Below are 23,317 nucleotides of genomic sequence, written 5' to 3'. Positions count from 1 at the left end.
AGGCCCTTCCCACTTCACCTGCAGGGCTGGCAGTGCCACCACTGGACACGGACCCAGTGGCTGGGCAGGAACGGAGGGGCTGGGGCATCCAATCCATCGGCCCAGGCGGCACCAGGAGTTCCTGGAGTTCCTGCAGGGGAGAGCCTCAGGATTATGAAGGATTATGAAGATCAGTTTAAAATTCAATATGTATATCTCCTGGAATATAGGGAGTTTGACAAGGCCTACTGGTGCAACAAGGACACACTCAAGGCTATCTATTCAAAGGATCTACCAGCACTCAAAAGCTATCACTGTCCTTCTTGCAGGGGGAACTCAGGAAACTCTGTTGGCCAAAAGCCTCCAGGAGGATTTCCAGCTTTTTGGGCTCTCTTTTAACCATTTTTCCCATCACTGTAGCTGGGACTATCACCTGCCCTACAGAGGGAACAGCCCACAAAGTTCACTTTGCAGGGATGCCATTAACTCAAAGTCCCTTCTCAGGGGGGTCACTGCACACCTTGGCCTTTGTTTGCCCTCCCCACCAAAGATGCTTCCAACAGTTCTGAGACATATGGCAGACCCAGAGCTCTCCTCAGGGAATGCTTCAGCTGCTTAAAGGCTGCCCTTGCACCATCTAGCCAAGGCAGCAAATGCTTTACATGCTATTCTTAAAAGTTGGCAGAACAGTCTTACCACACATCCAGAGGGAGCAATCCAGAGTCCACCCCGTCCTACCATTCCCAGCAAGGCAGTTCATGGGCTGTCTGGGGCTCAGGGAGGAGTCAGGGGACTGCTTTTCTTCCTTCCTGCTTTCCCCATTTTCTCCTTCCAAAGCAAAGGTATCCTGGCTTTCCTTGCTCAAGGAGATGCAGCAAAGGCCATCTTTGCAATCCAATACTGGAAACTGCTCGAGGTTGTCATTCAAGGTGCTTCTCTCAGGTCCTGCACTCATCAATCATCTTGGTCATTGGTTCCTTGGCAGGTTCTTGCATTCACGTCCTACAAGCAAACCAGGATGAGCAAATTCAGCTGTTACTGCAACCAATCCAAGCTGGCATTCTGATTTTAAAGGACACTGGCTTGGCCCTACCCATATAGATCCCACATTTGGGGTAATACCTACAAGTTCTACCCTCTTCCACCCTCCTGGAAGTCCACTGGCCCACACAACAGGAACAACTGCAGCTGCCACTTCAGTCAGGACCTTGCTGCTGACAGGAGTTATTCCCTGCACAAGAGCTGCTGCTTGGACACATTTAGTTTCAGCAATTACAGTTTCAATATCCTCACTTTCTTAATCCCAATCCCACACTTCTTTTGCACTTGGAGCACCACTTTTATCACCCAATTACAGTCCATTAGAGAGCTCCATGTCTAGCAGGGACAGGGACCCCTGGGATACTCTCAGCAATGCCTGAATCCATTGCAGGGACCTTGCTTTGAGCTCCCCAGGGCCGGGCACCCCGAGGATCTCCCCGAATAATCCTTTCGGTGCGCGCTGGAGTCCTGGGGGTGCCCCAACCCGGGGGGCACCAACAGCACTGTCCCTCCAGGGGGCCAATTTGGTCCTAAAATGCAGGGGGATCTTGCCTGTGTCCCAGACTGGTCCGGGGATCTGAGGCCCTTCCCGAGAAAATCTCGGTGCCGGTGTGAAGGGCCAGAGATCCCTTGGAGCCACGGGAGAGCAGGCAGAGTCCCTCCTGGGGGGCCAATTTTCCTGCCTGAATTCAGCTCTTCAAAGAAGCCTCTAAGACTCAGATGGTGAGTTTTAGAAGCCAGGAAATCTTTTATTCCTATGCTCTTGAATCATCCCGGCCCACCAGGTGCCCTGGTAATCAGATCCCAAAGGGCACACAGACCTATCTCCATTGCAGCTGATATGGCAGCATTACAGGAGGATTCATTTTCCTTCCCTGCATTCCTATTCCATACTCAGGACATTTTCCAACACTCATTACCATACACACCTACCCTTAGAAGGTTTCCAAGGGGCTTCACCAAGGGCCCTCACAGGTCTGCTCTGTCTGGAGCCCTCAAAGTCCTCAGTGCCTGCCTTAGGAACCTCAACACAACTCACCTGCTTACACTGCAACTTGGTGCTGCTTGCCTGCTGCCTCACTTCCCTTCTTCCTTCCTTCTTCACCTCCCTTGCTTGGTCCCTTTCAATCCCTTAGCTCAGCTCTGTGCACTTTCCAGGCTACATCCCACTGCAAAAAGGATCAGCTCTTGTTACATCTCAACACTCAGAGAGCATTCCCCCTTTTTTCCTGACACTTGGCCATTAGGCCAGTGTCTCATTATTTAAAGCAGAGTTTGACTCCTCAGTGACAACAACAGCTACAGCCCTGAATCCTAACACAGGCTGAGACACAAACACGGATGGGAACTCTGAAGGATCCACTTTGTCCTGCTCACCAATCAAAAGGAGCTTTCTGAACTCAAGAAGAAGAGACCCAACATCCTTTTTCTGCAATGTCAACTGCTATAAATGTGATCCACAAGACCTGGAAAGGCCCTCCCACTTCACCTGCAGGGCTGGCAGTGCCACCACTGGACATGGACCCAGTGGCTGGGCAGGAACGGAGGGGCTGGGGCGTCCAATCCATCAGCCCAGGTGGCACCAGGAGTTCCTGGAGTTCCTGCAGGGAAGAGCCTCAAGACAACAAAGGATTAGGAAGATCATTTTAAACTTTAACATGTATATCCCCTGCAATATGGGGACTTTGACAAGGCCTACTGGGGCAACAAGGACACACTCAAGGCTATCTATTCAAAGGATCTACCAGCACTCAAAAGCTATCACTGTCCTTCTTGCAGGGGGAACTCAGGAAACTCTGTTGGCCAAGAGCCTCCAGGGCAATTTCCAGCTTTTGGGGCTCCCTTTTAACCATTTTTCCCCATCACTGTAGCTGGGACTGTCACCTGCCCTACAGGGGGAACAGCCCACAAAGTTCACTTGCAGGGATGCCATTAACTCAAAGTCCCTTCTCAGGGGGGTCACTGCACACCTTGGCCTTTGTTTGCCCTCCCCACCAAAGATGCTTCCAACAGTTCTGAGACATATGGCAGACCCAGAGCTCTCCTCAGGGAATGCTTCAGCTGCTTAAAGGCTGCCCTTGCACCATCTAGCCAAGGCAGCAAATGCTTTACATGCTATTCTTAAAAGTTGGCAGAACAGTCTTACCACACATCCAGAGGGAGCAATCCAGAGTCCACCCCGTCCTACCATTCCCAGCAAGGCAGTTCATGGGCTGTCTGGGGCTCAGGGAGGAGTCAGGGGACTGCTTTTCTTCCTTCCTGCTTTCCCCATTTTCTCCTTCCAAAGCAAAGGTATCCTGGCTTTCCTTGCTCAAGGAGATGCAGCAAAGGCCATCTTTGCAATCCAATACTGGAAACAGCTCGAGGTTGTCATTCAAGGTGCTTCTCTCAGGTCCTGCACTCATCAATCCCCTTTGCTATTGGTTTTCTTGGCAGGTTCTTGCATTCACATCCTACAAGCAAACCAGGATGAGCCAATTTAGCTGTTACTGCAACCAATCCAAGCTGGCATTCTGATTTTAAAGGACACTGGCTTGGCCTTACCCATATAGATCGCATATTAGGGTTAATACCTACAGGTTCTGCCCTCTTCCACCCTCCTGGAAGTCCACTGGCCCACACAACAGGAACAACTGCAGCTGCCACTTCAGTCAGGACCTTGCTGCTGACAGGAGTTATTCCCTGCACAACAAGAGCTGCTGCTTGGACACATTTAGTTTCAGCAATTACAGTTTCAGTATCCTCACTTTTCCATTTCATTTCTGCCTCAACTTTTCCACTCAATCTCTTCCGAGCAGAGGTTTGGACGAATTTGGCAAATAGACCAACTGAGGAATTCCCCAATGTTTTCCCAGTTTCACCCCTGTCACACCAATCACCTTAACACTGCCAGTCCTTCATTCTCCCTCTATTGTGTTAAGGACTGAGGAAGTTGGACCTGTGTCTGATCAGGACATGTGCAAACCAAATGCTGGGGACTGGAACACACACCTGGCACTCCTGCAGCTCTTACCATTACATTCCAGAGAAAACAGCCAATTGGACCATCACTGCTCATTTCTTAATCCCAATCCCACAATTCTTTTGCACTTGGAGTACCACTTTTATCACCCAATTACAGTCCATTAGAGAGCTCCATGTCTAGCAGGGACAGCTACCCCTGGGATACTCTCAGCAATGCCTGAATCCATTGCAGGGACCTTGCTTTGAGCTCCCCAGGGCCGGGCACCCCGAGGATCTCCCCGAATAATCCTTTCGGTGCGCGCTGGAGTCCTGGGGGTGCCCCAACCCGGGGGGCACCAACAGCACTGTCCCTCCAGGGGGCCAATTTGGTCCTAAAATGCAGGGGGATCTTGCCTGTGTCCCAGACTGGTCCGGGGATCCGAGGCCCTTCCCGAGAAAATCTCGGTGCCGGCGTGAAGGGCCAGAGATCCCTTGGAGCCACGGGAGAGCAGGCACAGAGTCCCTCCTGGGGGGCCAATTCTGCTGCCTCAACTCAGCTCTTCAAAGAAGCCTCTAGGAGTCAACTGGTGAGTTTTAGAAGCCAGGCATTGCTTGCTTACAACACCCTGCCATGATCCCAGCCCACCGGGTGTCCTGGCCATCAGCTCCCAAAGGGCACACACAGGTATCTCCACTGCAGCTGATGGCAGGGGTCAGCACTACAGGAGGGTTCTTTTTCCTTCCCTGCATTCCTGTTCCATATTCAGGACATCCCCAACACCTGTTTCCATACACACAAACCCTTATAAGCTCTCTGAGGGGCTCCATCAGAGGTGTCTGGTGGTCACCTGTGCCTGGAGCCCCCCATGTTCTAAGTGACCACCTTATCAACTTCAAGACAACTCACCTGGTTGTAGAGGAACTTGGTGCTGCTTGGCTGCTCTCTCAGTTCCCTTCTTCATTCTTTCTTTACTTCGCTTGCTTAGTCCCTCTAAATCCCTTGGCTCAGCTCCATGGAGTTTCTAGGGTACATCCCACTGCAAAAACTACCAGTTCTTAGTACACCTCACAACTTAGACACCAGGGAGCAACGCAGAAATCATCTAATCCAGGGAACTGCCTCCAAATATTGGGACAAAAATACCATAACATTCCACAGCCTCCCTTGGCAAATAAACACCAAACTACTCAGACACAAACAATAACCTGCATGCTACAACAGCCTGGCACTGCCAAGTCAGTTGGTAAATTACACAAGGTGAACTTCTTTACAAGTTCCAGTTATGATACAAAAACGAGGGAGATCACAGACTCCCCCAGACACTTTTACTCTGAGGAAAGAAGGAAACCAAAGCCATCCCCAGTGCTGCAATAGCTCAGGCTCCCAGAAAGGCCCAGGGGCTGGGCTGGGGCTTTTGGCTGCCCTGGAGCACAGGCAGGAACACGATGTCACCACCCCACAGCCACAGCTGAGAACCCAAAGAGCAGCCACACCAGCAGCTCCTGCCAGCCCTGCTGGGCTGGGCCTTGGGGAGGAAGGGCACTGGCCTTTCTTCCTGCCTAGGAGCAAAGAGCCTCCTTGCTGAGCACTTCTCCTGCCAAGGGCATCAGCTCAGAGGGGAAGTTCATCAAGTGCAACTTCCTGGAATGAGAAAGATACTTGTTCCCTGGACAATCTCTTTCCAACAGAACTCAGAAGTACACACTAGAAGTTCAGGTGTTACCTAAAATTTCATACAAGAACCTCTGAGACACAACTGGTGAGTTTCAGAAGCCAGGCAATCTTGTATTCCCATGCTCTTGAATCATTCCAGCCCACCAGGTGCCCTGGCAATCAGCTCCAAAAGGGCACACAGAGGTATCTCCACTGAAGCTGATATGGCAGCATTACAGGAGGGTTCATTTTCCTTCCCTGCATTCCTGTTCCACATTCAGGACATTCTCCAACACTTATTACCATACACACCTACCCTTAGAAGGTTTCCAAGGGGCTTCAACGAGGGCCTTCCCAGGTCTGCTCTGTCTGGAGCCCTCAAAGTCCTCAGTGCCTGCCTTAGGAACCTCAACACAACTCACCTGCTTACACTGCAACTTGCTGCTGCTTGCCTGCTGCCTCACTTCCCTTCTTCCTTCCTTCTTCACCTCCCTTGCTTGGTCCCTTTCAATCCCTTAGCTCAGCTCTGTGCACTTTCCAGGCTACATCCCACTGCAAAAAGGATCAGCTCTTGTTACATCTCAACACTCAGAGAGCATTCCCCCTTTTTTCCTGACACTTGGCCATTAGGCCAGTGTCTCATGATTTAAAGCAGAGTTTGACTCCTCAGTGACAACAACAGCTACAGCCCTGAATCCTAACACAGGCTGAGACACAAACACGGATGGGAACTCTGAAGGATCCACTTTGTCCTGCTCACCAATCAAAAGGAGCTTTCTGAACTCAAGAAGAAGAGACCCCAGGTCCTTTTTCTGCAACTTCAGCTGCTATAAATGTGACCCATAAGACCTGGAAAGGCCCTTCCCACTTCACCTGCAGGGCTGGCAGTGCCACCACTGGACACGGACCCAGTGGCTGGGCAGGAACGGAGGGGCTGGGGCGTCCAATCCATCGGCCCAGGTGGCACCAGGAGTTCCTGGAGTTCCTGCAGGGGAGAGCCTCAAGACAACAAAGGATTATGGAGATCATTTTAAACTTCAGTAGGCATATCTCCTGGAATACTGGGACTTTGGCAAGGCCTACTGGTGCAACAAGGACACACTCAAGGCTATCTATTAAAAGCATCTACCAGCACTCAAAAGCTATCACTGTCCTTCTTGCAGGGGGAATGCAGGAAACTCTGTTTGCCAAGAGCCTCCAGGAGGATTTCCAGCTTTTTGGGCTCTCTTTTAACCATTTCTCCCATCACTGTAGCTGGGACTGTCACCTGCCCTACAGGGGGAACAGCCCACACAGTTCACTTGCAGGGATGCCATTAACTCAAAGTCCCTTCTCAGGGGGGTCACTGCACACCTTGGCCTTTGTTTGCCCTCCCCACCAAAGATGCTTCCAACAGTTCTGAGACATATGGCAGACCCAGAGCTCTCCTCAGGGAATGCTTCAGCTGCTTAAAGGCTGCCCTTGCACCATCTAGCCAAGGCAGCAAATGCTTTACATGCTATTCTTAAAAGTTGGCAGAACAGTCTTACCACACATCCAGAGGGAGCAATCCAGAGTCCACCCCGTCCTACCATTCCCAGCAAGGCAGTTCATGGGCTGTCTGGGGCTCAGGGAGGAGTCAGGGGACTGCTTTTCTTCCTTCCTGCTTTCCCCATTTTCTCCTTCCAAAGCAAAGGTATCCTGGCTTTCCTTGCTCAAGGAGATGCAGCAAAGGCCATCTTTGCAATCCAATACTGGAAACAGCTCGAGGTTGTCATTCAAGGTGCTTCTCTCAGGTCCTGCACTCATCAATCCCCTTTGCTATTGGTTTTCTTGGCAGGTTCTTGCATTCACATCCTACAAGCAAACCAGGATGAGCCAATTTAGCTGTTACTGCAACCAATCCAAGCTGGCATTCTGATTTTAAAGGACACTGGCTTGGCCTTACCCATATAGATCGCATATTAGGGTTAATACCTACAGGTTCTGCCCTCTTCCACCCTCCTGGAAGTCCACTGGCCCACACAACAGGAACAACTGCAGCTGCCACTTCAGTCAGGACCTTGCTGCTGACAGGAGTTATTCCCTGCACAACAAGAGCTGCTGCTTGGACACATTTAGTTTCAGCAATTACAGTTTCAGTATCCTCACTTTTCCATTTCATTTCTGCCTCAACTTTTCCACTCAATCTCTTCCGAGCAGAGGTTTGGACGAATTTGGCAAATAGACCAACTGAGGAATTCCCCAATGTTTTCCCAGTTTCACCCCTGTCACACCAATCACCTTAACACTGCCAGTCCTTCATTCTCCCTCTATTGTGTTAAGGACTGAGGAAGTTGGACCTGTGTCTGATCAGGACATGTGCAAACCAAATGCTGGGGACTGGAACACACACCTGGCACTCCTGCAGCTCTTACCATTACATTCCAGAGAAAACAGCCAATTGGACCATCACTGCTCATTTCTTAATCCCAATCCCACAATTCTTTTGCACTTGGAGTACCACTTTTATCACCCAATTACAGTCCATTAGAGAGCTCCATGTCTAGCAGGGACAGCTACCCCTGGGATACTCTCAGCAATGCCTGAATCCATTGCAGGGACCTTGCTTTGAGCTCCCCAGGGCCGGGCACCCCGAGGATCTCCCCGAATAATCCTTTCGGTGCGCGCTGGAGTCCTGGGGGTGCCCCAACCCGGGGGGCACCAACAGCACTGTCCCTCCAGGGGGCCAATTTGGTCCTAAAATGCAGGGGGATCTTGCCTGTGTCCCAGACTGGTCCGGGGATCCGAGGCCCTTCCCGAGAAAATCTCGGTGCCGGCGTGAAGGGCCAGAGATCCCTTGGAGCCACGGGAGAGCAGGCACAGAGTCCCTCCTGGGGGGCCAATTCTGCTGCCTCAACTCAGCTCTTCAAAGAAGCCTCTAGGAGTCAACTGGTGAGTTTTAGAAGCCAGGCATTGCTTGCTTACAACACCCTGCCATGATCCCAGCCCACCGGGTGTCCTGGCCATCAGCTCCCAAAGGGCACACACAGGTATCTCCACTGCAGCTGATGGCAGGGGTCAGCACTACAGGAGGGTTCTTTTTCCTTCCCTGCATTCCTGTTCCATATTCAGGACATCCCCAACACCTGTTTCCATACACACAAACCCTTATAAGCTCTCTGAGGGGCTCCATCAGAGGTGTCTGGTGGTCACCTGTGCCTGGAGCCCCCCATGTTCTAAGTGACCACCTTATCAACTTCAAGACAACTCACCTGGTTGTAGAGGAACTTGGTGCTGCTTGGCTGCTCTCTCAGTTCCCTTCTTCATTCTTTCTTTACTTCGCTTGCTTAGTCCCTCTAAATCCCTTGGCTCAGCTCCATGGAGTTTCTAGGGTACATCCCACTGCAAAAACTACCAGTTCTTAGTACACCTCACAACTTAGACACCAGGGAGCAACGCAGAAATCATCTAATCCAGGGAACTGCCTCCAAATATTGGGACAAAAATACCATAACATTCCACAGCCTCCCTTGGCAAATAAACACCAAACTACTCAGACACAAACAATAACCTGCATGCTACAACAGCCTGGCACTGCCAAGTCAGTTGGTAAATTACACAAGGTGAACTTCTTTACAAGTTCCAGTTATGATACAAAAACGAGGGAGATCACAGACTCCCCCAGACACTTTTACTCTGAGGAAAGAAGGAAACCAAAGCCATCCCCAGTGCTGCAATAGCTCAGGCTCCCAGAAAGGCCCAGGGGCTGGGCTGGGGCTTTTGGCTGCCCTGGAGCACAGGCAGGAACACGATGTCACCACCCCACAGCCACAGCTGAGAACCCAAAGAGCAGCCACACCAGCAGCTCCTGCCAGCCCTGCTGGGCTGGGCCTTGGGGAGGAAGGGCACTGGCCTTTCTTCCTGCCTAGGAGCAAAGAGCCTCCTTGCTGAGCACTTCTCCTGCCAAGGGCATCAGCTCAGAGGGGAAGTTCATCAAGTGCAACTTCCTGGAATGAGAAAGATACTTGTTCCCTGGACAATCTCTTTCCAACAGAACTCAGAAGTACACACTAGAAGTTCAGGTGTTACCTAAAATTTCATACAAGAACCTCTGAGACACAACTGGTGAGTTTCAGAAGCCAGGCAATCTTGTATTCCCATGCTCTTGAATCATTCCAGCCCACCAGGTGCCCTGGCAATCAGCTCCAAAAGGGCACACAGAGGTATCTCCACTGAAGCTGATATGGCAGCATTACAGGAGGGTTCATTTTCCTTCCCTGCATTCCTGTTCCACATTCAGGACATTCTCCAACACTTATTACCATACACACCTACCCTTACAAGGTTTCCAAGGGGCTTCAACGAGGGCCTTCCCAGGTCTGCTCTGTCTGGAGCCCTCAAAGTCCTCAGTGCCTGCCTTAGGAACCTCAACACAACTCACCTGCTTACACTGCAACTTGCTGCTGCTTGCCTGCTGCCTCACTTCCCTTCTTCCTTCCTTCTTCACCTCCCTTGCTTGGTCCCTTTCAATCCCTTAGCTCAGCTCTGTGCACTTTCCAGGCTACATCCCACTGCAAAAAGGATCAGCTCTTGTTACATCTCAACACTCAGAGAGCATTCCCCCTTTTTTCCTGACACTTGGCCATTAGGCCAGTGTCTCATGATTTAAAGCAGAGTTTGACTCCTCAGTGACAACAACAGCTACAGCCCTGAATCCTAACACAGGCTGAGACACAAACACGGATGGGAACTCTGAAGGATCCACTTTGTCCTGCTCACCAATCAAAAGGAGCTTTCTGAACTCAAGAAGAAGAGACCCCAGGTCCTTTTTCTGCAACTTCAGCTGCTATAAATGTGACCCATAAGACCTGGAAAGGCCCTTCCCACTTCACCTGCAGGGCTGGCAGTGCCACCACTGGACACGGACCCAGTGGCTGGGCAGGAACGGAGGGGCTGGGGCGTCCAATCCATCGGCCCAGGTGGCACCAGGAGTTCCTGGAGTTCCTGCAGGGGAGAGCCTCAAGACAACAAAGGATTATGGAGATCATTTTAAACTTCAGTAGGCATATCTCCTGGAATACTGGGACTTTGGCAAGGCCTACTGGTGCAACAAGGACACACTCAAGGCTATCTATTAAAAGCATCTACCAGCACTCAAAAGCTATCACTGTCCTTCTTGCAGGGGGAATGCAGGAAACTCTGTTTGCCAAGAGCCTCCAGGAGGATTTCCAGCTTTTTGGGCTCTCTTTTAACCATTTCTCCCATCACTGTAGCTGGGACTGTCACCTGCCCTACAGGGGGAACAGCCCACACAGTTCACTTGCAGGGATGCCATTAACTCAAAGTCCCTTCTCAGGGGGGTCACTGCACACCTTGGCCTTTGTTTGCCCTCCCCACCAAAGATGCTTCCAACAGTTCTGAGACATCTGGCAGACCCAGAGCTCTCCTCAGGGAATGCTTCAGCTGCTTAAAGGCTGCCCTTGCACCATCTAGCCAAGGCAGCAAATGCTTACAGGCTGTTGGAAAAGTTGGCAGAACAGTCTTACCACACATCCAGAGGGAGCAATCCAGAGTCCATCCTGTCCAACCATTCCCAGCAAGGCAGTTCATGGGCTGTCTGGGGCTCAGGAGGAGTCAGGGGGCTTCTTTTCTTCCTTCCTGCTTTCCAGATTTTCTCCTGCCAAAGCAAAGGTTTCTTGGCTTTCCTTGCTCAAGTAGATGCAGCAAAGGCCATCTTTTAAATCCAACACTGGAAACTGCTTCAGGTTGTCATTGAAGGGGGTTCTCTCAGGTCCTGCACTCATCAATCATCTTGGACATTGGTTTTCTTGGCAGGTTCTTGCATTCACATCCTACAAGCAAACCAGGATGAGCCAATTTAGCTGTTACTGCAACCAATCCAAGCTGGCATTCTGATTTTAAAGGGTACTGGCTTGGCCTTACCCATATAGATCGCATATTAGGGTTAATACCTACAGGTTCTGCCCTCTTCCACTCTCCTGCAGTTCCACTGGCCCACACCACAGGAACAACTGCAGCTGCCACTTCAGTCAGGACCTTGCTGCTGACAGGAGTTATTCCCTGCACAACAAGAGCTGCTGCTTGGATGCAATTACAGTTTTAACATCCCCAGTTTTCCATTTCATTTCTGCCTCAACTTTTCCAGTCCATCTCTTCCTAGCACAGGTTTGGGTGAGTTTGGGCAATAGACAAACTGAGGAGTTCCCCAATGTTTTCCCAGTTTAACCCCTGTCACACCAATCACCTTAACACTGCCAGTCCTTAATTCTCCCTCTATTGGGTTAAGGACTGAGGAAGTTGGACCTGTGTCTGACCAGGACATGTGCAAACCAAATGCTGGGGACTGGAACACACACCTGGCACTCCTGCAGCTCTTACCATTACATTCCAGAGAAAACAGCCAATTGGACCATCACTGCTCATTTCTTAATCCCAATCCCACACTGCTTTGGCACTTGGAGCACCACTTTTAGAACACAATTACAGTCCATTAGAGAGCTCCAAGTCCAGCAGGGACAGGTACCCCTGGGATACTCTCAGGAATGCCTGAATCCATGGCAGGGACCTTGCTTTGAGCTCCCCAGGGCCGGGCACCCCGAGGATCTCCCCGAATAATCCTTTCGGTGCGCGCTGGAGTCCTCGGGGTGCCCCAACCCGGGGGCACCAACAGCACTGTCCCTCCAGGGGGCCCAATTTGGTCCCAAGGCTTCAATGGACAGCCCAAAAGGCATTTCAAGAGGCCTTCTTTGGAACCCACCAACGGGTATGGGCAGGAAGCCACAAGAAGGCCTCATTTCTAAAGGCAGGGGGATCTTGCCTGTGTCCCAGACTGGTCCGGGGATCTGAGGCCCTTCCCGAGAAAATCTCGGTGCCGGCGTGAAGGGCCAGAGATCCCTTGGAGCCACGGGAGAGCAGGCACAGAGTCCCTCCTGGCGGCCAATTTTCCTGCCTGAAATCAACTCTTCAAAAAAGCCTCTAAGACGCAGCTGGTGAGTTTTAGAAGCCAGGCATTCCTTGCTTACAACACCCTGCCATCATCCCAGCCCCACGGGTGCCCTGTCAATCAGCTCCCAAATTGCACACACAGGTATCTCCACTGCAGCTGACATGGCAGCAATACAGGAGGATTCATTTTCCTTCCCTGCATTCCTGTTCCACAGTCAGGACATTTTCCAACACTCATTACCATACACACCTACTCTTAGAAGGTTTCCAAGGGGCTTCAACGAGGGCCTTCCCAGGTCTGCTCTGTCTGGAGCCCTCAAAGTCCTCAGTGCCTGCCTTAGGAACCTCAACACAACTCACCTGCTTACACTGCAACTTGCTGCTGCTTGGCTGCTGCCTCACTTCCCTTCTTTCTTCACCTCCCTTGGTTGGCCCCTTTCAATCCCTTGGCTCAGCTCTCTGCAGTTTCCAGGCTACCTCCCACTGCAAAAAGGATCAGCTCTTGTTACATCTCAACACTCAGACAGCATTCCCCCTTTATTCTTGACACTGGGCCATCAGGCCAGTGTCTCATGATTTAAAGCACAGTTCGACTCCTCAGTGACAACAACAGCTACAGCCCTGAATCCTAACACAGGCTGAGACACAAACACGGATGGGAACTCTGAAGGATCCACTTTGTTCTGCTCACCAATCCAAAGGAGCTTTCTGAACTCAAGAAGAGACCCAACATCCTTTTTCTGCAACTTTGGCTACTATAAATGGATCCACAAGACCTGGAAAGGCCCTTCCCACTTCACCTGCAGGGCTGGCAGTGCCACCACTGGACACGGACCCAGTGGCTGGGCAGGAACGGAGGGGCTGGGGCGTCCAATCCATCGGCCCAGGCGGCACCAGGAGTTCCTGGAGTTCCTGCAGGGGAGAGCCTCAAGACAACAAAGGATTAGGAAAAGGATCATTTTTAACTTTAATAGGTATATCTCCTGGAATATGGGGACTTTGACAAGGCCTACTGGTGCAACAAGGACACACTCAAGGCTATCTATTCAAAGGATCTACCAGCACTCAAAACTATCACTATCCGTCTTGCAGGGGGAACTCAGGAAAATCTCTTTGCCAAGAGCCTCCTGGACGATTTACAGGTTTTTGGGTTCTCTTTTAACCATTTTTCCCATCACTATAGCACGGACTATCACCTGCCCTACAGGGGGAACAGCCCACAAAGGTCACTTGCAGGGATGCCATTAACTCAAAGTCCCTTCTCAGGGGGGTCACTGCACACCTTGGCCTTTGTTTGCCCTCCCCACCAAAGATGCTTCCAACAGTTCTGAGACATCTGGCAGACCCAGAGCTCTCCTCAGGGAATGCTTCAGCTGCTTAAAGGCTGCCCTTGCACCATCTAGCCAAGGCAGCAAATGCTTACAGGCTGTTCTTAAAAGCTGGTATAAAAGTCTTACCACACATCCAGAGGGAGCAATCCAGAGTCCACCCCGTCCCACCATTCCCAGGAAGGTAGTTCATGGGCTGTCTGGGGCTCAGGGAGGAGTCATGGGGCTTCTTTTCTTCCTTCCTGCTTTCCCCATTTTCTCCTTCAAAAGCAACACCCATCTTTTAAACCTAAGGTTGTCATTCAAGGTGGTTCTCTCAGGTCCTGCACTCATCAATCATCTTGGACATTGGTTTTCTTGGCAGGTTCTTGCATTCACATCCTACAAGCAAACCAGGATGAGCCAATTTAGCTGTTACTGCAACCATCCAGTCTGGCATTCTGATTTTAAAGGATACTGGCTTTGCCTTACCAGGAGAGATCCCACATCAGGGGTAATACCTACAGGTTCTGCCCTCTTCCACTCTCCTGCAATTCCACTGGCCCACACCACAGGAACAACTGCAGCTGCCACTTCAGTCGGGACCTTGCTGCTGACAGGAGTTATTCCCTGCACAACAAGAGCTGCTGCTTGGACACATTTAGTTCCAGCAATTACAGTTTCAACAACCCCAGTTTTCCATTTCATTTCTGCCTCAACTTTTCCAGTCCATCTCTTCCTAGCACAGGTTTGGGTGAGTTTGGCAAATGGACCAACCGAGGAATTCCCCAATGTTTTCCCAGTTTAACCCCTGTCACACCAATCACCTTAACACTGCCAGTCCTTAATTCGCCCTCTACTGGGTTAAGGACTGAGGAAGTTGGACCTGTGTCTGACCAGGACAGGTGCAAACCAAATGCTGGGGACTGGAACACACACCTTGCACTCCTGGAGCTCTTACCATTACATTCAAGACAAAATAGCCAATTGTACCATCACTGCTCATTTCTTCTGTGCCACAGCAACATCATTCCAGGCCTCTCACTGCCAACCCTATGCTTCTCCCAGCAGCTCCAGTGGCACCAGAACCTGCCCTGAAGGCACAAAGGGTCCTTTTGGGAGCACCACGACCCATCTGGACTGTAGCACTGGAATTCCATCTCCTGGACAAGCTGGGAGAAGCCGGGAAGACAACCAGGACCTTACAGGTCAACTGGGGGCACCTCTTCATCCAACAGCAGCTCCAAGAAAGGTACTGAGTCAACACCTCACCAAAAACACAGGAAAACAAGTGCCAACACCTCGACAATCACTCCAGTTTTCAATTGATAAAGCAACACTGAAGAAAAGCTTTTCAGACACTTGGCAAGAGTCCATCCCACTTTAACCAGTGTGTGGGACTTGTTCCCAGCCTCCTGAGGTTCATTTCCCACCTCACTCAGGGCTGCAGTACACCTGGTTCTACACACACACAGGGAGCTGCTGCTCCTGCATTCCAGTCTCCTGGTTCCCCTTGCAACTCCTCCAGCTGTTTGCCCAGCTCTCCAGTGCCCATTCCTTTGCCCACTGCACTTGTTCACAGCCCCAGGGCTCCCAGGGCCACCCTGGGCTCTCCCCTGCCCTGACACTCAGGGCCCTTTCCCAGCCCCGACTCCATCCAGCACTGACCCAGCTGCTGCACCTGCAATTCTCCTGCTCCTGCCCTCCCTCTGCCTGCAAAACACCCCTGCCAGCTCCTGCACCCCACCTCTTACCTCCCAGCAAAGCAGAGCTGCATCCTCCTGGATCCTCCAGCTGGATGCTGCTGGCTCTGGGCAGCTCCCACCCTTCAGCAGGGGATGCCAAAGGCAGCTCTGGGGACTGGCCCCAGGGCAGGGACACCCACTCTGGCTCACACCAACACTCAGCCAGCTCAGGCCTGGGCTCTTCTGCCTGCAGGGCAACAAACAGCCAAGCAGGGACACTGGCACACTCCAAGGAAACAGGCAAAACAAACTCAGCAGCCTGGCACACCACAGCCCCCAGACCTGCCCAGGCTCCAGCTGCTGCACAGACCTGTGGCCACACAGGACCCAAACCCACCCCCAGCACAGACAACCCTGGGCAGGTCAAGCTGCTCATTCCCAAACACAACCAAACATACAGTGCCACTGTCTGCCAGCCCCTGCTCCCAGCAATCCATCATCTTTCCCTTTTCCTTTCTTTACAGGTCCTTCCATTCACATTCTACTATCAAACCATGATCAGCAAATTTAGCTGTTAATAAAACCAATCCAGCTTGGCTTCCTAATTTTAAAGGATACTGGGTTTGCCTTACCAGGAGAGACTCTGGCTTAGGGGTAATTCTTACAGCTTCTGTCCTTGTCCATTTTCTTGGAATTCCACTGGCCCACACCACAGGAACAACTGCAGCTGCCACTTCAGTCAGGACCTTGCTGCTGACAGGAGTTATTATCCCTTTGTAAACACCAAACTGCTTCAATACAAACAATCTAGTGGACACTACAACTCCTTGGCACTTTCAGTGTAACCAGTGCAAGTCAGTTCCTAAGTTACACAAGGTTTTCTTCTCAAGTTGTAATTAATTAAGATATCAAAACAACAACAACTGTGAGATAAGAGATCCCCCCCAATGGTTCTACTTTTAGGGAAACAAAAACCCAAACCCCCATCCCCAGTACTACAATAGCTCAGGCTCCCAGAAAGGCCCAGGGGCTGGGCTGGGGCTTTTGGCTGCCCTGGAGCACAGGCAGGAACACGATGTCACCACCCCACAGCCACAGCTGAGAACCCAAAGAGCAGCCACACCAGCAGCTCCTGCCAGCCCTGCTGGGCTGGGCCTTGGGGAGGAAGGGCACTGGCCTTTCTTCCTGCCTAGGAGCAAAGAGCCTCCTTGCTGAGCACTTCTCCTGCCAAGGGCATCAGCTCAGATGGGAAGTTCATCAAGGGCAACTTCTTGCACTGAGCAAGATTCCTCTTCCCTGGACAATCTCTTTCCAGCTGAACTCAGAAGTACACACAAAAGTTCAGGTGTTACCTAAAATTTCATACAAGAACCTCTGAGACTCAATGGATGAGTTTTAGAAGCCAGGCAATCTTTTATTCCCATGCTCTTGAATCATTCCAGCCTGCCAGGAGTCCCTTTGGCAATAAGCTCCCAAAGGGCACACACAGGTATCTCCACTGCAGCTGACATGGCAGCATTACAGGAGGATTCATTTTCCTTCCCTGCATTCCTATTCCATACTCAGGACATTTTCCAACACTCATTACCATACACACCTACCCTTACAAGGTTTCCAAAGGGCTTCACCGAGGGCCTTCCCAGGTCTGCTCTGTCTGGAGCCCTCAAAGTCCTCAGTGCCTGCCTTAGGAACCTCAACACAACTCACCTGCTTACACAGCAACTTGGTGCTGCTTGCCTGCTGCCTCACTTCCTTCTTCCTTCTTTCTTCACCTCCCTTGCTTGGTCCCTTTCAATCCCTTGGCTCAGCTCTGTGCACTTTCCAGGCTACATCCCACTGCAAAAAGGATCAGCCCTTGTTACATCTCAACACTCAGATATCATTCCCCCTTTATTCTTGACACTTGGCCATCAGGCCAATGTCTCCTTATTTAAAGCAGAGTTTGACTCCTCAGTGACAACAACAGCTACAGCCCTGAATCCTAACACAGGCTGAGACACAAACACGGATGGGAACTCTGAAGGATCCACTTTGTCCTGCTCACCAACCAAAAGGAGCTTTCTGAACTCAAGAAGAGACCCAACATCCTTTTTCTGCAATGTCAACTGCTATAAATGTGATCCACAAGACCTGGAAAGGCCCTTCCCACTTCACCTGCAGGGCTGGCAGTGCCACCACTGGACACGGACCCAGTGGCTGGGCAGGAACGGAGGGGCTGGGGCGTCCAATCCATCGGCCCAGGCGGCACCAGGAGTTCCTGGAGTTCCTGCAGGGGAGAGCCTCAAGACAACAAAGGATTATGGAGATCATTTTAAACTTCAATAGGCATATCTCCTGGAATACTGGGAGTTTGGCAAGGCCTACTGGTGCAACAAGGACACACTCAAGGCTATCTATTCAAAGGATCTACCAGCACTCAAAAGCTATCACTGTCCTTCTTGCAGGAGGAATGCAGGAAACTCTGTTTGCCAAGAGCCTCCAGGAGGATTTCCAGCTTTTTGGGCTCTCTTTTAACCATTTCTCCCATCACTGTAGCTGGGACTGTCACCTGCCCTACAGGGGGAACAGCCCACACAGTTCACTTGCAGGGATGCCATTAACTCAAAGTCCCTTCTCAGGGGGGTCACTGCACACCTTGGCCTTTGTTTGCCCTCCCCACCAAAGATGCTTCCAACAGTTCTGAGACATCTGGCAGACCCAGAGCTCTCCTCAGGGAATGCTTCAGCTGCTTAAAGGCTGCCCTTGCACCATCTAGCCAAGGCAGCAAATGCTTACAGGCTGTTCTTAAAAGTTGGTATAAAAGTCTTACCACACATCCAGAGGGAGCAATCCAGAGTCCACCCCGTCCTACCATTCCCAGGAAGGCAGTTCATGGGCTGTCTGGGGCTGAGGGAGGAGTCAGGGGGTTTCTTTTCTTCCTTCCCGCTTTCCAGGTTTTCTCCTTCAAAAGCAAAGGTTTCTTGGCTTTCCTTGCTCAAGCAGATGCAGCAAAGGCCATCTTTGCAATCCAATAGTGGAAACTGCTCGAGGTTGTCATTCAAGGTGCTTCTCTCAGATCCTGCACTCATCAATCATCTTGGTCATTGGTTTCTTGGCAGGTTCTTGCATTCACGTCCTACAAGCAAACCAGGATGAGCAAATTCAGCTGTTACTGCAACCAATCCAGTCTCGCATTCTGATTTTAAAGGATACTGGCTTTGCCTTACCAGGAGAGATCCCACATCAGGGGTAATACCTACAGGTTCTGCCCTCTTCCACTCTCCTGCAATTCCACTGGCCCACACCACAGGAACAACTGCAGCTGCCACTTCAGTCAGGACCTTGCTGCTGACAGGAGTTATTCCCTGCACAACAAGAGCTGCTGCTTGGACACATTTAGTTCCAGGAATTACAGTTTCAACAACCCCAGTTTTCCATTTCATTTCTGCCTCAACTTTTCCAGTCCATCTCTTCCTAGCACAGGTTTGGGTGAGTTTGGCAAAGAGAGAAACTCAGGAATTCCCCAATGTTTTCCCAGTTTCACCCCTGTCACACCAGTCACCTTAACAGTGCCAGTCCTTAATTCTCCCTCTACTGGGTTAAGGACTGAGGAAGTTGGACCTGTGTCTGACCAGGACATGTGCAAACCAAATGCTGGGGACTGGAACACACACCTGGCACTCCTGCAGCTCTTACCATTACAGTCCCGAGAAAACAGCCAATTGCACCATCACTGCTCATTTCTTAATCCCAATCCCACACTGCTTTGGCACTTGGAGCACCACTTTTATCACCCAATTACACTCCATTAGAGAGCTCCATGTCTAGCAGGGACAGCGACCCCTGGGATACTCTCAGCAATGCCTGAATCCATTGCAGGGACCTTGCTTTGAGCTCCCCAGGGCCGGGCACCCCGAGGATCTCCCCGAATAATCCTTTCGGTGCGCGCTGGAGTCCTCGGGGTGCCCCAACCCGGGGGGCACCAACAGCACTGTCCCTCCAGGGGGCCCAATTTGGTCTCAAGGCTTCAATGGACAGCCCAAAAGGCATTTCAAGAGGCCTTCTTTGGAACCCCCCAATGGGTATGGGGAGGAAGCCACAAGAAGGCCTCATTTCTAAAGGCAGGGGGATCTTGCCTGTGTCCCAGACTGGTCCGGGGATCTGAGGCCCTTCCCGAGAAAATCTCGGTGCCGGCGTGAAGGGCCAGAGATCCCTTGGAGCCACGGGAGAGCAGGCACAGAGTCCCTCCTGCAGGGCCAATTTTGCTGCCTGAAAACAGCTCTTCAAAGAAACTTCTAAGACTCGGTGAGTTTTAGAAGCCAGGCATTCCTACACACTGTGAGATATTTTAAAAGCTTACTGAGTGAAAAAACATACAGCTTTTATCAGTGACATCTGACCTCCCACAGACAGCTCCTTTTCCCTTTCAGTACAAAATTATTTTCATGGAATCATTTAATAGGAAGTGCCCAGGAACCCCAGACTGTGCTTTCCAGAACAGAAAATAAACAGAGGGAAGGAGCTTTGCATGAGTGTAACATACTCCAGAACACACCTGACTTTAGTTTTACTCTGTATGCTCAAATATAGCAGAAGACAAAAACTCCAGCAGGAGAGCTGGCACATTACCCATGGTACCCTGAAAGTCCCCCTTAAGAGACCTGGAGAAAAATCGCAGTTGTGCGAGTCCCTTTTGCCTGCAGATGGCTGGGGATCCTCTCCATCCACCTCGTGCTCTCCCAACAGCAGAAAGGGGAACCTCAGGGACACGGTGGCACTCGACATCCTGCTGAGAGAACAAGGAAACCTTTAGCATAAAGGGGAGTTGGAATCTAAAACTTCCTTTCCTGGGAGCTTTGTGAAGCCTGCAACCAAGAGGGGGAAAATTTGCATCTCCTTTGGTGCAGGTGTCAACAGAGGCCAACAGAGCTTTCACCTTTTTCAGACAACTGTGCCCTTTTTGGCTCCCTGGCAGCTCCAATGGCACCAGAACCCCCTTCCTGCACACCCACGGGTGTCACACACAGGCACCCACACACCTTTGCTCCAGCCCACACGGGGCCAACATTTCCTCACCCTGCACATCCCAAGGGGAGTAGTTTTGCTAGAGAGCACAGCAACCCCCCTGTCCTCACAAACTGCCTCCCTGCAAAAAAAGGAATAATTTCTCCGGGACACTCCTCCCACAGTCAAGGTCTTTTAAAATGTGCTCAGGGTCCCTCCCAGCTTCTGCCTGTCCTTGCATTTAAAGGCATGTGCATGTTTCAACAGCAAACCCAGCTCCTCCCTGGCAGTATAAGCCCTGCTCTCACCTGGACAGACTCCCGGGCTCGGCACAGCTGTGGCTCATGGAGCAGCTTCCCAAGGCCCTTCTCTCTCCCAGCAGGAAGCACAACTCGCCTCCACTCCCCAGCACCAGGGGAAACCACGAGCCAGGCTGCAAACTGACACAGAACAACCAAAAAGCATTAATGCAGCACCAAGAAACCAAGTTAAAGCAGTCTTTGCCTCGTAACTCTGCACGGGGAAAGACTTTGGGATTCCGAGGCAATCCCTGAGACACCCAGAGAGCAACAGCCCCGCAGCCCTGCCACGGCTCCCCCGGGGTCACCCGGCAGGGAAGGGGCTTACCCGGCCCCCGCTGCCCAGCACAAGGCGCCCCTAAACGCCCCCCGGCTCCCCCGGTCCATAACCCAGCGGCCAAGGCGCTCTCCCCTCCGCAGCCCGGGCACCAGCGGGGCACCACCCTCAGCCCTCACACACAACCAACCGCACCCGCCCCGCCGGCCCTTTATACCGCGGGCCGCCAGCGCTGCCCAATCAGCGCTCGAGCGCCGCCGCCCAATCCCAGCCCGCCTGGCCCTGCGGCCCCGCCCCGCCCGCTCAGCTGAGGGAGATCGGGAACTGGGGACAGGAACCTGCTGCTGGGAGAGAGCCTGGAGATGGAATTGCACACGGGCACCTGAAGCCCAGGCGATTTGCTTGCCTTGGCAAGGCCCTGTCACAGGAAATCTTGCTCCCAGTCACAGGAAATCTCTGTTTCCCTGCCCATCCCTGGAGACAGGTGGCCCCTAAAATCCCTGGCAATCAGGAAGCACAGGCTGGAGGAGCTGGCAGGACCCAGTGGCCGTGTGTGCTGTGTGACACCGTGTCCTGCAGCCCCACGGACCTGCACAGCAGGGACAGGTCCTGGCAGCGTTTCAGTGCTGAGGCCAAAGCTGGGGCTCAGGGACAGCTGGGGCACGTGGCAGCTCTGGGAATCTCTGCCATGGATGGCTGGGCATTCCAGGACTGCCTGCTGGGCAAAGGAGCTTCTCTGCAGACTGTGGAACCAACAGGTCTCATGGACTGTAAGAAGCCAGAACTGCTGCAGGACTGTAGAGGAATCTGGGTCAGAAGAGACAGTTCAAGGTCTCTAAGTGTGACCTCCTGCTCAGGCCACAGTCACCAATGGGATCGCACCGGGCTGCTCAGGGAGGGATCCAGTCATGGTTTGAAACATTCCACGGATGGGGATACAACAACCTCCCCAGGCAACCTGTTCCATGAGCGACTGTCCTGACAAAATACCTCCCCTCCTATGCGGTTGGCAGCAACAGCTGGGCTGGCAGGAGCAGAACCTCCCTGCTGGGCCATTCCCCAGCAGCCCAAGTGCCCTGCACAGGGCTTGGTGCGGAGGCCTGGGCGGCTCGTTCCTCCAGCTGGGCATTTTAGGAGCTGCCCTTGCCCCGTCACTGCCAAGTCCCTCTGGCAGTGGTGCAGCTCCTCAGCTGGAGTGCCTCTGAGGGACCCCCGGCCACGTTTCCCAGCAGCTGAAGGAAGGGAGGGTCACCCCCCAAGCTGGGCTGCCTTTCTCTCGCTGCCTTTTCCCCACCTTTACACCGCAGTGACAAGAGCTGCACTTTCCCAGGGAACGGGGCAGTGACAGGGCAGAGCAGCAGGCAGGAACCCCCTTCTTTTCTGCAGCCCAATGACTAACTGTGTGTGAAGGGACAGCGACTCTGGTACCAACTCCACCTCCCACTTCTTGTCACAGATCGATCCGAGGCACTTGTCAGGTCAATACCTGCTCTTTTCAGGAGCATCAGGCTTTTGTTCAGTGTCCTCACTGTAGCCCATGAATCCCTCTAGGTGTTAAATCAGCCTCCCTGTCCTGATTCTTCTCATGAAGAATTAGCATTTAATGAGATATACAAATTATCCTGAGAGGGTCTATGTTACAAGCTCAGTTTGGCAGTGTTGCTATCCTGAAAAGTGTGGAACAGTGACTGTCAGTTCTCCTTATGCTGCTCTTAAAACACCATCCCTACATTCCCAGGAGAACTCTGGAGGGAGAGACAGAGTTTAGAACATGAAACCTTGGCATTGCAATTGTTATTTCTAAGGATGTGTTTCTATCTGATACAGTTGTTGGGGTGATTACTCTGGAGAGTGTTTTGTACCTCAGGCAGTAAGTCTGGTGTATCAGCCTCCTCGTGAGCAGGAACCAGCAGGTTCCCCAAAGGAATGTTCTGTCAGACTCTGTCAAACACAGCACGGAGGTGAGCAGGAGTGGTGCTTGTGCACAGCTGAAGTGAAGCACCCTTGGATTCGAACTGCTCTGGGAGATCTTTGTTGAGATGGGAATTTCTGCACAGCTTCTTGTGACATGTTGAATTTAGAGATGAGCTGATAAAGGCAGTGACACTGTTCTGTCATTACTGAGCTTTTGAGGATTTCAAACCCCTTCCTCTTAAGTCCAGGGGCTCGTTGCCGGGGGTCCGTGCTCGGGGGTTTGTTCCCGGGTCTCCTTGCCGGGTCCC

The 23,317-nt window shown here is 51.9% G+C and overlaps 3 long non-coding RNA genes across 4 annotated transcripts; all 3 read right to left on the bottom strand.

The window, feature by feature from the left end:
- Positions 1-544: 544 nt before the first annotated feature.
- LOC135408051 (uncharacterized) lies at positions 545-6,051 on the bottom strand. The gene is made up of 3 exons (XR_010427200.1): positions 4,871-6,051; positions 3,598-3,702; positions 545-981 (listed from the first exon to the last, which is right to left on the bottom strand). It is a non-coding gene; the product is annotated as an uncharacterized LOC135408051 (long non-coding RNA).
- Positions 6,052-10,981: 4,930 nt separating this feature from the next.
- On the bottom strand, positions 10,982-21,248 carry LOC135408049 (uncharacterized). 2 transcript variants are annotated; one of them, XR_010427197.1, is made up of 4 exons: positions 21,209-21,248; positions 20,828-20,952; positions 20,145-20,304; positions 10,982-11,255 (listed from the first exon to the last, which is right to left on the bottom strand). It is a non-coding gene; the product is annotated as an uncharacterized LOC135408049 (long non-coding RNA). The 2 variants fall into 2 exon arrangements; XR_010427198.1 differs by having other exon boundaries at positions 20,145-20,301.
- LOC135408050 (uncharacterized) lies at positions 13,844-17,816 on the bottom strand. The gene is made up of 3 exons (XR_010427199.1): positions 17,691-17,816; positions 17,244-17,372; positions 13,844-14,133 (listed from the first exon to the last, which is right to left on the bottom strand). It is a non-coding gene; the product is annotated as an uncharacterized LOC135408050 (long non-coding RNA).
- Positions 21,249-23,317: the final 2,069 nt, after the last annotated feature.

The sequence above is a fragment of the Pseudopipra pipra genome, unplaced genomic scaffold, assembly GCF_036250125.1.
Source record: "Pseudopipra pipra isolate bDixPip1 unplaced genomic scaffold, bDixPip1.hap1 HAP1_SCAFFOLD_143, whole genome shotgun sequence".
Lineage (NCBI taxonomy): Eukaryota > Metazoa > Chordata > Aves > Passeriformes > Pipridae > Pseudopipra > Pseudopipra pipra.
This window is presented reverse-complemented; position numbering and strand designations above follow the sequence as displayed.